General features: G+C 43.9%; 1 protein-coding gene across 2 annotated transcripts in view; it reads right to left on the bottom strand.

Annotated features, from left to right (window-relative positions):
- The window catches only part of LDB3 (LIM domain binding 3), a 222384-nt gene extending 212152 nt beyond the window's left edge, over nucleotides 1-10232 (bottom strand). Inside the window, exon 1 of one of the 2 annotated variants that reach the window (XM_061635023.1) lies at nucleotides 10131-10232. The gene's annotated coding sequence lies outside the window, so the exon portion shown is untranslated. The remainder of the gene's footprint in view (nucleotides 1-10130) is intronic. The other variant, XM_061635026.1, reaches the window with a different exon arrangement.
- Between the last annotated feature and the right edge of the window lie 256 nt (nucleotides 10233-10488).

A 10488-nucleotide genomic window follows, 5' to 3' on the forward strand; every position in this document is an offset into this window, starting at 1 on the left:
CACAACTCCCATCTTTCCTGACCATTGGCAATGCTGGCTGAGGCTGATGGGAGTTGTGGTGCAACAACATCTGGAGGCACACTGGTTGGGAAAGGCTGCCTTAGCCAGTCCCTGGCTGGCTTATAAACAATCAGCTACAGGCTTGAAAGAAGGCCCAGCCCTGACCACACATCCCTGACTTCCTGACAGGAAAGGAAGTGCCTCTTTTGCCATGGCAACTGAGCCATGCTCCCTGTTACCTTACTTTCCCTTTTGATCAGCCTCAACTTTGCCTCTGCTTCCAAGGCAACTGGGGTCGTGTTGTTCCAGCAGATGTCAGCATGCATCCCATGTCCTGACAGTTCATGAGGGTGACCTTTGTATCAGAGTGCTGTCAGTACTCCCCCCTAAAAAAACCATGGCCTTCGTTTACAGGTGTGTCCCCTACTTCCAGCACTACTGGCTGTGAATTGTGTGGGGTTTGTTTTTTTCCAGGATTCTAGGGATAAGCCCTAAAATGTCACTAAAATGCTAAGGATAATAGCACATCTGGGGAAGCACCTGTAAAATAGCACTTGGCATGTGCATTATGTGCAAGAATTCCAAGAGCAATTTGCTTTATGTCAATACCTCCTTGTCCGATAAGGTATCACCCTAGAGCAGCTAGGAAGCCTGCACATAATGCATATACCTGGCACCATATTGTAGACTCTTACCACTGCTGCACCTTGCTGCTGCTTTCCCTCTTAGCATTTTGCTACCTGAGATAGCCACCTCATTCTGCCTAATCAGAGCTTGGAAAAGTTACTTTTTTGAACTACAACTACAACAAGCCCAAGCCAGTGGCCATGCTGGCTGGGGCTGATGGGAGTTGTAGTTCAAAAAAGTAACTTTTCCAAGCTCTGTGCCTAATGACAGGGCTGGCCCTGTGGCAAAATCCCATCACTCACCCCCTGAAGTGATTGATACATCTGTGTGCCAGTGAGAGAGGTAAATGCTCTGTTTGGCTAAATTCAACCAACATGCCTCAGCTGCCTAGCATATTTATAAGCTTAAATTCATGGAAGTGACCTAGAATATCCTTGAGGGATCAAGCTCATGTAGTCCTCTTCCACAGAAGTCACGCCCTGGTCTAGCTCAAATCTAGTGCTCATTGGCAATTTATAGTATGTTAGAAGATCTATTCCATTACTTTTCCTCATATGGCTAAGTGCTTCAATCTGAAAGATATACCAGGTTTATGGCATCTTACTTCACCGGACAAAAGTGACTTTGTATACACTGTCTGGTACAGATTTCTTTTTCTTTGTCCATAGATATGTTTTTAAATGGAAAGAAGAGTTGTTTTGGGAGGTTTATTGGTTTGCTGTCTTCTGAAGTCATGTTATTTTTATAGGGGCAATAACATTATAACTGCTATGGATACTTTGCTCTCACAAATAAAGCTATTTATTTCAAATAGGAAATAATCCGAAGGAGCAGAAGGAATGCTAAGAACAAGGATAGCCTCATCATTGCTGTGACCTTTAACACAGTATGACAGATACAAATAGGACATCATTATTGAACTGTCATCAGATCAAAAGCTTTGCCAGGTATCTTTAAAAGTGGGGCCATTTCAGCCAAGAGCCCATCTGTAAAGATGTAACACAACTTGAGAATGGTGACGGTTTAGGGGTCTTTAAATAATACTGACATTGTCCTATTAAATCACTGCCTAGCATGAAATCATAGCAGCGCTTCAATTTGTATTTGATTTCAAACACAAGCTAGCAGCAATGCGAAAAATGATTCAGGATCCAATCCTGTGATTAATACAAAGAGAGAGGCCATAGAATGATGGAAGTGAGATGATGAAATTTTGTTTGACCTAAGTGAAAGGTGGATAGGCACAGATCTAAACAACTTGTCCCAGCTTCTGATCCTCTTGCTCTTTGGCAGCACGTACACATGTTAGGACATATGCAGATGAGAAGAAATGCAACCTCCCAGTCCAGGCATATAGCCAGTTTAGTGTGTGTGTGTGTTTGGGAGGGAGGAGTCTCTAAGGGTATGTTGAGGCAGCAGCATTAGTAAAGGCAAAAGTGCAAAAACCTAAATACAAGTAGTCAAAGACATTTCATGTACATTTAGTAAGTAAATTATTATTATTTTTAAATGAACTTGAAATTTAAGTGCCAAGTGATCAGCATCAGAGCACAGGACAGTAACACCTAGTTCTTTCTTTTTGATAGATCCATCAATTAAGGGTGAAGCAAGGTAAAGAGAACTGGCCTTTGCTCCCCATTAGATGCCCTGGTTGTTTGCCTTAATTAGACAACAAGGGCGCTAAATGTGTCGCCCACAGAGTCATGTGAGATTTAAAAACAAAAGTGGGGAAGTGGGGTCCATTTTGAAAGCTGGGAGGGAAAACACTGTAGCTCTGCAGTAAATGGTCTGTTTTGCTTGCAGAAGTCCCCAGGCTCAATCCCCGGCATCTCCCAGTTGGGTAGGGAGAGTCCTCTGCCTGAAACCCTGGAGAGATGCTGCCAGTCAGTGTACAAACATACTGAACTAGATGGAGCAGTGGTCTCATTTGGCAGAAGGCAGCTTCCTGTGAATTGGAACCACAGTGCAATTTATCCATTGCATTTATATCCCACCTTTTCTCCAAGGAGCTCAAGGTGGTGTACATGGTTCTCCCCCTCCCCATTTAATCCCAAGGACGCTGTGAGAGACAATGACTGGCCTAAGGTCATTGAGTGAGCTTCATGGCTGAGGGGGTATTTGAACTCTGGTCTCCCACCAACACTCTATTACCCCACACTGGGTCTCAGTATGTAGGGAGGTGAGGTTTAACCCTTCCCCCAAACCCACAATCATGATAAGAACTGCCCTCCCCCATGCAGCCTCCCATTGGTGCCAGTTGGAGTAAAAAGACTCATTCCTTGAGGGGAGAACAGGCTGTTCCCAGCCCCTCCATCCAGGGGTGTAGTCATCTGGGGCCCCAGGGGGTTGTAGACTCTTTACTTTTTGGGGAGCACAGTCCTAGCCAGGCCCCTATGTATGAGCCAATCGTCATTAAGGGGAGTGTGTTACCCACTAAGAAGAGTCCTTCTCCTTTAATGCTCATTGGAGCCAATCAGAGTGAAAGGAGGTGAGTCAGCCACTGAGAAGATTCTTCTCAGTAGCTAACACACAGGCTCCCCTTTCATGCTGATTGGCTCCTCGGGACATCTGTTGTAGTGAAGTGTGGATTTGGAGATGACATGGAGAGCAAGGGAGACGAGGGGAAATGGAAAAAAGGGTGCGGCTGTGAGGGGGCATGGTGTGACTCTCATGAAGGGACCCTGCACTTCTGAATTTGCCACTACACTACTGCTTCCATCATGCAGCGTTCCAAACCACATGAGCAATCTCCACAAACCAGCAGCATCCCCGCTACAGATCGTCACACTCCAGTACATGGAGGACAGCAGGGCTGGGTGACAGAAACACAATGAAGGGGTGAAGACGAGCCAGCCCATCCCTGCTCTCCCCTCAAACAAATCAAATTACACAAGGGCTTTTAAACGCCTGGCCATTGGGTCCATCTAGGTCAAAATTGTCTACACTCCCTGACAGCAGCCCTCCGGGATTTCAGACAGAAGCCTTACCTAGCCCTATCGGAAGAGGTGGCAGGGACTGAACAGGGGGCCTTCTGCATGCAAAGCATGTGCTCTAGCACTGAGCCACAGCCCTTGCCCATGGCCCTGCACACAGTTGAATCTATGTGGCATATTTTAAAGCGGTCAACACAAAAACAACTGCTTATGTTTCACTGATGGACAGGCACATTAATAAAATTGCAGACTGGTACATTTTTTATTTATAACATTATTTGTAGACTGCCTCTCATCCAAAATATCAGGACAGTGTAAAACAAAATTTACGAAAAGCATAAGATCCCATAAAAACAATTTGGTAGTTATATACAAGGCAGAATGGATGTTATTAATGGAAAGGTTCCAACATGCTCCTCTAGTAAGAGTTATGGACACCTACAAAATTAGCAGAAACCCAACCACACCCAAGCCTAATGAGCCTCACCTATGCTGTAAACGCACTAGTCGCCAGATTAAAGCTTTTCCATTAGCCACACCTGGAGGGGGAACATTTGATCTGCCGATCAGTTGCGAAATCTCTTTGAAGCTGATTTTTTTTAAAAAAAACGCACTCCAGCTGCTCCCATCAGATTTTACAGTAAAAAGGGGCAGGGTTTGACTAGCATCATGTGCCCCCATTTTCAGAAGAGAGAGGTGGAGATGCACTGGAACTGGCAGAACAGTGAGTGTCTCACTACCCCTAGACACTGGCGTATCACAGCCTCATTGGAGGTGCTAACATCATCAAGACAGAAGGTGTGGTCCATTTGGTTTCCCAAGGTCTCTCTGCCCAATAGCAACAGTAGTAGCTAGAGGTTCTTCAGAGGGGGAAAGAGGAGCAGATGCCAAAGAGAAGATGGCATTGGTAGCCTATGGTGTCCTGTTCTTATATTTTTTGGGATGTGTAGGAAGATGGCATACAGCTCTAATCAATCCGCAGGGATTGGGTGTGAGATACAAACCACCTCCCTCATATAAACACTTCTCCCTTTTCCTTTCCAGACTTTCAAAGGATTGAGTATCTCCCCAGCAGAAGAGAACCCTAGGTTGCAGCCCTAAACGCAGTTACCTTGGATTGAGAGTAAGGACTATGAACACAATGGATCTTCTGTAGTGGTAAACATGACCAAGAGTGCACTAAGCCCAGGAAGGGGGTGGAATAAGGCACTGGCCTTCAGCATGTGGGTATGGATCTGCAAGTGGGTCACAGCTCAAAGTGGGGTACACCAGCAGCATCACATAATTTGATTTTTCAAAAGAGAAGTAGGGAAGAATGGTGGGAAAGGAAGAGACAGATATTTACGCCATACATTTATACTGGTTCTATGCTAGTTTGACAGTCCTTCCTCAAAGAATCCTAGGAATTGTATTGAAGTGAGGGTACTAAGAATGTTCTGTCATCCTCACCCTCCAAAACTACAATTCCCAGGGTTCTCTAGGCAGACGGGATGACTGCAGTGTAGATACGTCTAGAGAAACAGGTATATGTTACACATATGTTGATTGCTGTTTTTATCTTATTTTGATTTCTTTGGGGTGTTTTTACTGTGTAAGACACTTCGAGACACTTGAGTGCAAACACACAACCAATAAATAATAATAAAAATTAAAACTGGGTCCTGTGTTGCAGGCTGGGGTTAGATGGAGCTCCTGCATGAGAAAAAGTTCATGACTTAAGGGATATGGCTGAAGAGCTGCTTCAGCCCAGTCTAGACCAATCGCCTACCATATATAAACAGCAGAAATATAAATATCCCTGGTGGAGATGGATATTTCAAAAACAAAATTAAATACTATTGCTTTGAAAGGGCAAACACAATTCTATTCCCATAAGCTTTTGGACAGCCCTTTGGGTCACTTCATTTTAGTAGTTCAACAATGAAAGGCAACTCTTTATTTGCTTTTGTTTTAATATTTTTTTCTTGATCTGTTTTTTGTGGATATGCACTGGATTATTTTTATTTTACACCACTTGAGCCTGTGTGCAGGTGGATATGCGGAAGTAGGGGCAAGGCTCAGGCAGAGCAATCCTATGGAGGATGAACCACCTGATCCATATCCCTGCCAAACTTGCACCAACAGGGCAGAAAGCGGTGGTGGTGGTGTTGTCTTCTCTCCCACCACTTGTGGTGGCCTTTCTTTAAAAAAGTATTTCACCTGGCATTGAGAGGGAAAATAAGTCTTTTGGTCCCAGGACATTCCATTTCCCTGACATGTTCCAGTAATGGGGAGAAGCTCAGAGGGATAGCTTTGGATTCACCCCCAACATGACCCAAGAATGCCACCTTTTTGCTTTCTCTGTCAGACCACCAAAAGGAGAGGAGCAGACATTTCTTCAATGGCCAGGAGGAGACTTTTAAGGATGGACCTCCCTCCACCCACAGAGGAGATCCTCAAAAATCCGATGACCCCTAGGACAGCCTCCCAGAAACCACAGGACTGAACCCTACAATGTTATAAATAAATGATTGTGTGAAAAGGGAGTCTGGAAATCAAGCAACTCTTCAACTTGTAAGATGCAAGCAATTCTTGCCTGGGACAAGTAATTCTCTTTCAGCCTCAGTTATGTTATATAAGTGATGCAATAATACTAGAGGGTCCTCTTGCATTTATTCCATGGAAGGCCTATCTACACTACCCTCTCTTTCCTGGGAAGTTTGTCAGAGATTAGAGATTATCAACACAGGACTACAGAGAAACTGCCAAGCTAGTTTAAACCTGTAATATAGGCGCTCTCCTTTTGAAACCACACACGCACACACACTTTCCAGTTGAATTATGGGTTTCAGAGGAAAGCTGACCATTTGAAAATGAAATGCTTTGCTTAGAATAAAATCCAACAGCAGCTGCTTAAGAGGTCAGCAGTTTGAGACTGCTAAATTGAGACTTGTTAGTGTTACAATGCTGGAAAGCATTTCTCTGTGATGCCAACGTGTAACTTTAGTTAACTTAAGCTACTAAACAGGCAAGGTTTTGTTGGGCCTGATCCCTCTAATTTGGTGCAAGAGCAGTTTGTAGGTATTATGCCTGACAAAAATAGTGTGCGAGTGACGTCGTCATTGTTTGTAACCCCCCTGGCCAACTTGCCAGGGAGGGGGGTGCAGTAGTCCAAAGGCTGGAAGTGTATTTGCTACACAAATTGAGTTTCTCACAAGTAGAGACTGTATAATAATAGTTAGCAACACTGAGCTACACATTATGGGCCATACACAATTCAGACATGACTTCTATCTTACTTCTGCTAGACCTTTCAGAGGGATTTGATACCATCAACACTGTACACTTCTGTACCACCACCTGGAAAGTAGGGCATAGGACAGGGCTGCCATATTGTCTGGTTAGCTGGGTTTTACCCAGATTCTAGCCAGGCTACCCAGTGCCTGTTTAGCCCATTAAGGCTGAAAATGTTTTTTTTAAAAAAATCCTCACATCCCCCCCAGTTTTTTTTTTAGGGGGGGTAACTACTAGGCACAAAAATGAAACAACTGAATAATGCAAACTTTAATATACTTAGCTGGCATAATTACCAAATAATTTACATAATATGCCATTTAGTCTGCCCAGATTTACAGAACTAGGAAATGGCAAGCCTAGTACAGGAGGTACAGTAATATCTTATTGTGATTTCAGGCCTTTCTCAAGGCTCATTTTCAGAAGATAATGATGGAGGACTCTAGTTCAAAACCCTGGGAATAAATGCATGGTGTGTGTGGGGGGGTGCATGCTGATAGTGGGTGGGGACAGAGCCAAATATTGGTGGGGGCACCCTTTTTCTCTCTCCACCCCTTTTCTTCCTCATCCATCAGGCTGCTGGGGGGAAGGATATATCACTCTTGCTAGAGGTCTGACCAGATAACTTGCAGGGGGCTTTTGAAATTAGGCCAAGCCCAAGAGGAAATTAGGCCAATGTGGCCCTTGGACTGCAGGTTGCCTACATCTGGTGTATGGTGCCCTTCAGGGTTCAATCTTGCCCCCACGTTGTTTAACATGTGGGACCACTGAGAAAGATTGTCTGGGCAACTAGAATACAGAGTCATCAATATGCTGATGACATGCAGTTCCTTTTCACACAATACCAAGAAAGCTGTTGATGTTCCAAATCAGTACCTGACAGCAGTAATGTACTAGAGGAGAGCTATTAAACCAAAGCTTAATCCAACCAAGACAGGGATGCTCCTGGTCAGGAAGGAGATGGGTTCTAGTACAGGAATTCAGTGTGTTCTGGATAGGGTAGTATTCCCCTTGAAGAGGACACATTGCTGGTGTTCCTGGATTCGGCCTCACCCGTGTCCCCATTTGGTGATTGCCAGGAGTGTCTGCTCAGCTTCAGCTTGTCTGCCAGCAGCTCCTGTTTCTGAGGTCAGATCTGAGCATGGTAACACAAGCCCTTGTTATATCTAGAGTGAGTTACTTCAATGCACTTTTCATGGCGCAACCTCTGAAGAGACTTCAAAAACTCCAGAATGCAACAACAGCAAGAGGTTCATAGATACTTGCCAATGGGATCATATTACATCTGACTCACAGTGCCTGCACTCTTTATCAATTTGTTTCCAGGCACAATCTGGAGTGGTGGTTCTTATCTTTAAAGCCCTAAATGACTTGGGTCCAAGGTGCCAGAGACACTGTCATACTCATTAAGATCTAGCAGGGAGTCATTTTGCTGTTGACTGGGACAAGTAATAGGGCCTTCTTAGTGGTTGCCACAGTGCTGTGAAATATCTTGCCCCATCAAGTTCAGATAGCTCCACCTTTTGCCAGCTTGTAAAGAGTATTTTTTATACCAGCTGGCTTTTAATTTGTCAGGCTGAGCTGATTTTTTTGGAAAACTGTCTTATTTGATGTGCCTGTTCTTGTCAAGTTTGCTGCTATTGATGTTATATTTTTAATTTGTGACCATCAAATTATGGATGTAAGCTGTCTTCCATAACACATATATATTAGAAAGTTGAGTATACATGATGGCTCTAATCACTAGTCACTAGATCAAAGCATTTCCATTAGCCACACCTGGAGGGGGAGCAGGTTGATCTGCCAACCAGTTGCAAAAGCTCTTTGAAGTTGAATTAAAAAACAAACGCTTGAGCTGATCCCACCAGATATTACAGTAAAAAGGGGGCAAGGTTTGGCTAGTGTTGTGTGCCCGTTTTCTGAAGAGACAGATGGAGATGCACTGGAACTGGCAGAACAGTGAGTGTGTTTCTACCTTTTATATACAATAGTCAATACAATAAATAAAATAAAATGTTACATTCAAACATCCAGAAAAGAGTTGTAACGAAGTGTGGAATACCTAACTTGAAAATATGTATTCTCTTTATGAGTGAAACTTGGGGCAAAGTTTTTTATATACTTTGATTGAAACTCATTAAGGGCAAGAGGAATTATTTTGGGAATCAGAACTGTCAGTTGGTGGTGATCACAACTTTCAAAATTAAAAGTATGTTTGCGATTTTTATGTACTTCTTTTAATGAAACAATAAAGTTTAAAATAAAATAAAAACTAGAAGTAAACCTGAAGAGCTACTGACAATATCCTACTTCTCAGTTTGAGAATCAATTCTGTTAAGATGTCTATTAAAGAGTATTGTTTGAACTTTGAAAGATGGAGTGTGTAAGTCAACACTTGTATCACCCTGACATTGGCGGCGGGGTGGGGGTGGGAAGAGCAGAAAATAGAGACTTGGTTTTAAAAAAACAAATTATCTGTTTGAACTTTTAAAACTGCAGTTCTGTGCACACTTACTTGGGAATAAGTCCCATAGGCAGGCCAGATCGCTGAGCAAATATGCCCAGGATCAGGCTGTACATGGGCCATCTAATTGTCCAGTCACAAAAGTAATACCGAGTCACCAATAGTTTTAATGTACTTTAGCTAATAAATATTTTAATACTAATTTGAATCTAAACAGGGCCAGGGCTTGGGCTCCTTTTTTTTTGTTAAGGTAACTGAATAGTGGTTTGGCAAACACCAACGGATTGGCCTGAGCCTTTAGCGTCCATGTCTTTCAACCAGCAACTTATTTGAGGGGGAAAGGGGAGGGCAGGAAAATATAGATAAATATAGAACGTAGCTTTAGATATGGGAGTCCAGCAGTCGGAGTAAAGGAGTGAACTATGGGCTATAAACAGCATTGGCTGGATAGCAGGCGATCACTGCGGCTTGCAAACCAAAAGGGTGAGGGAGGGAGGGAGGGAGGGAGAGGGGAATAAAAAGCTGATCCGGTGCGATTAGTGAACAAATGGCCTGCAGCAAATCTGCACATCGGCCTGATAAATATAATATCCCAACAGGCACAAGCAAGAAATGCACACAGCGTGACAGCAGCCTCAGTAAATAAAAACGAGCGCGCCTCCATTGGGAAAGGAAAAGCGAGGGGCAACTCTCGGAGAGAAGAAGCGGCGGCGGCAGCGGCATCCGTTAACTTAACATGCAGTCAGTATGAGCTCAGCAAAAGTAGAATGAAAGAGAATTAGTGGAGTTAGACAGACGACAGTGAAGGAGCTAGACTAGCCGGCCGTGTCTACCTGGGAGCAGCTTTGCAGATCCTCTGGGGGATTCGTGTGGTGCCTCCTTGTGCCTCCAACGGCACATTTATTTGATCTCTGCTACCCCCAGTGACGCTGCCCACTCCAGGGCGGCGGGCGGAGGTGGATTTCCTTAAGGTGGATCTCTTAAAGCTACAGCTGCCCATCGATTTCCATCTTTTGAGGCGATTTCCCCGCCCCCGCTGACCTTGTTCAGCTCTCTGTGTTTCTCCTACTGAGAAGGAAACAACGTTCAACACCCTTTTCCCAAGGCAGTCAAAAGTATAAGTAGCAATTCTTAAGAAAATAAAATTTGGTATAAGATGTTATAACTCCAAAAGAGCCACGGGAGAAGAGG

Source organism: Rhineura floridana, chromosome 7 (assembly GCF_030035675.1).
Source record: "Rhineura floridana isolate rRhiFlo1 chromosome 7, rRhiFlo1.hap2, whole genome shotgun sequence".
Taxonomy (NCBI): domain Eukaryota; kingdom Metazoa; phylum Chordata; class Lepidosauria; order Squamata; family Rhineuridae; genus Rhineura; species Rhineura floridana.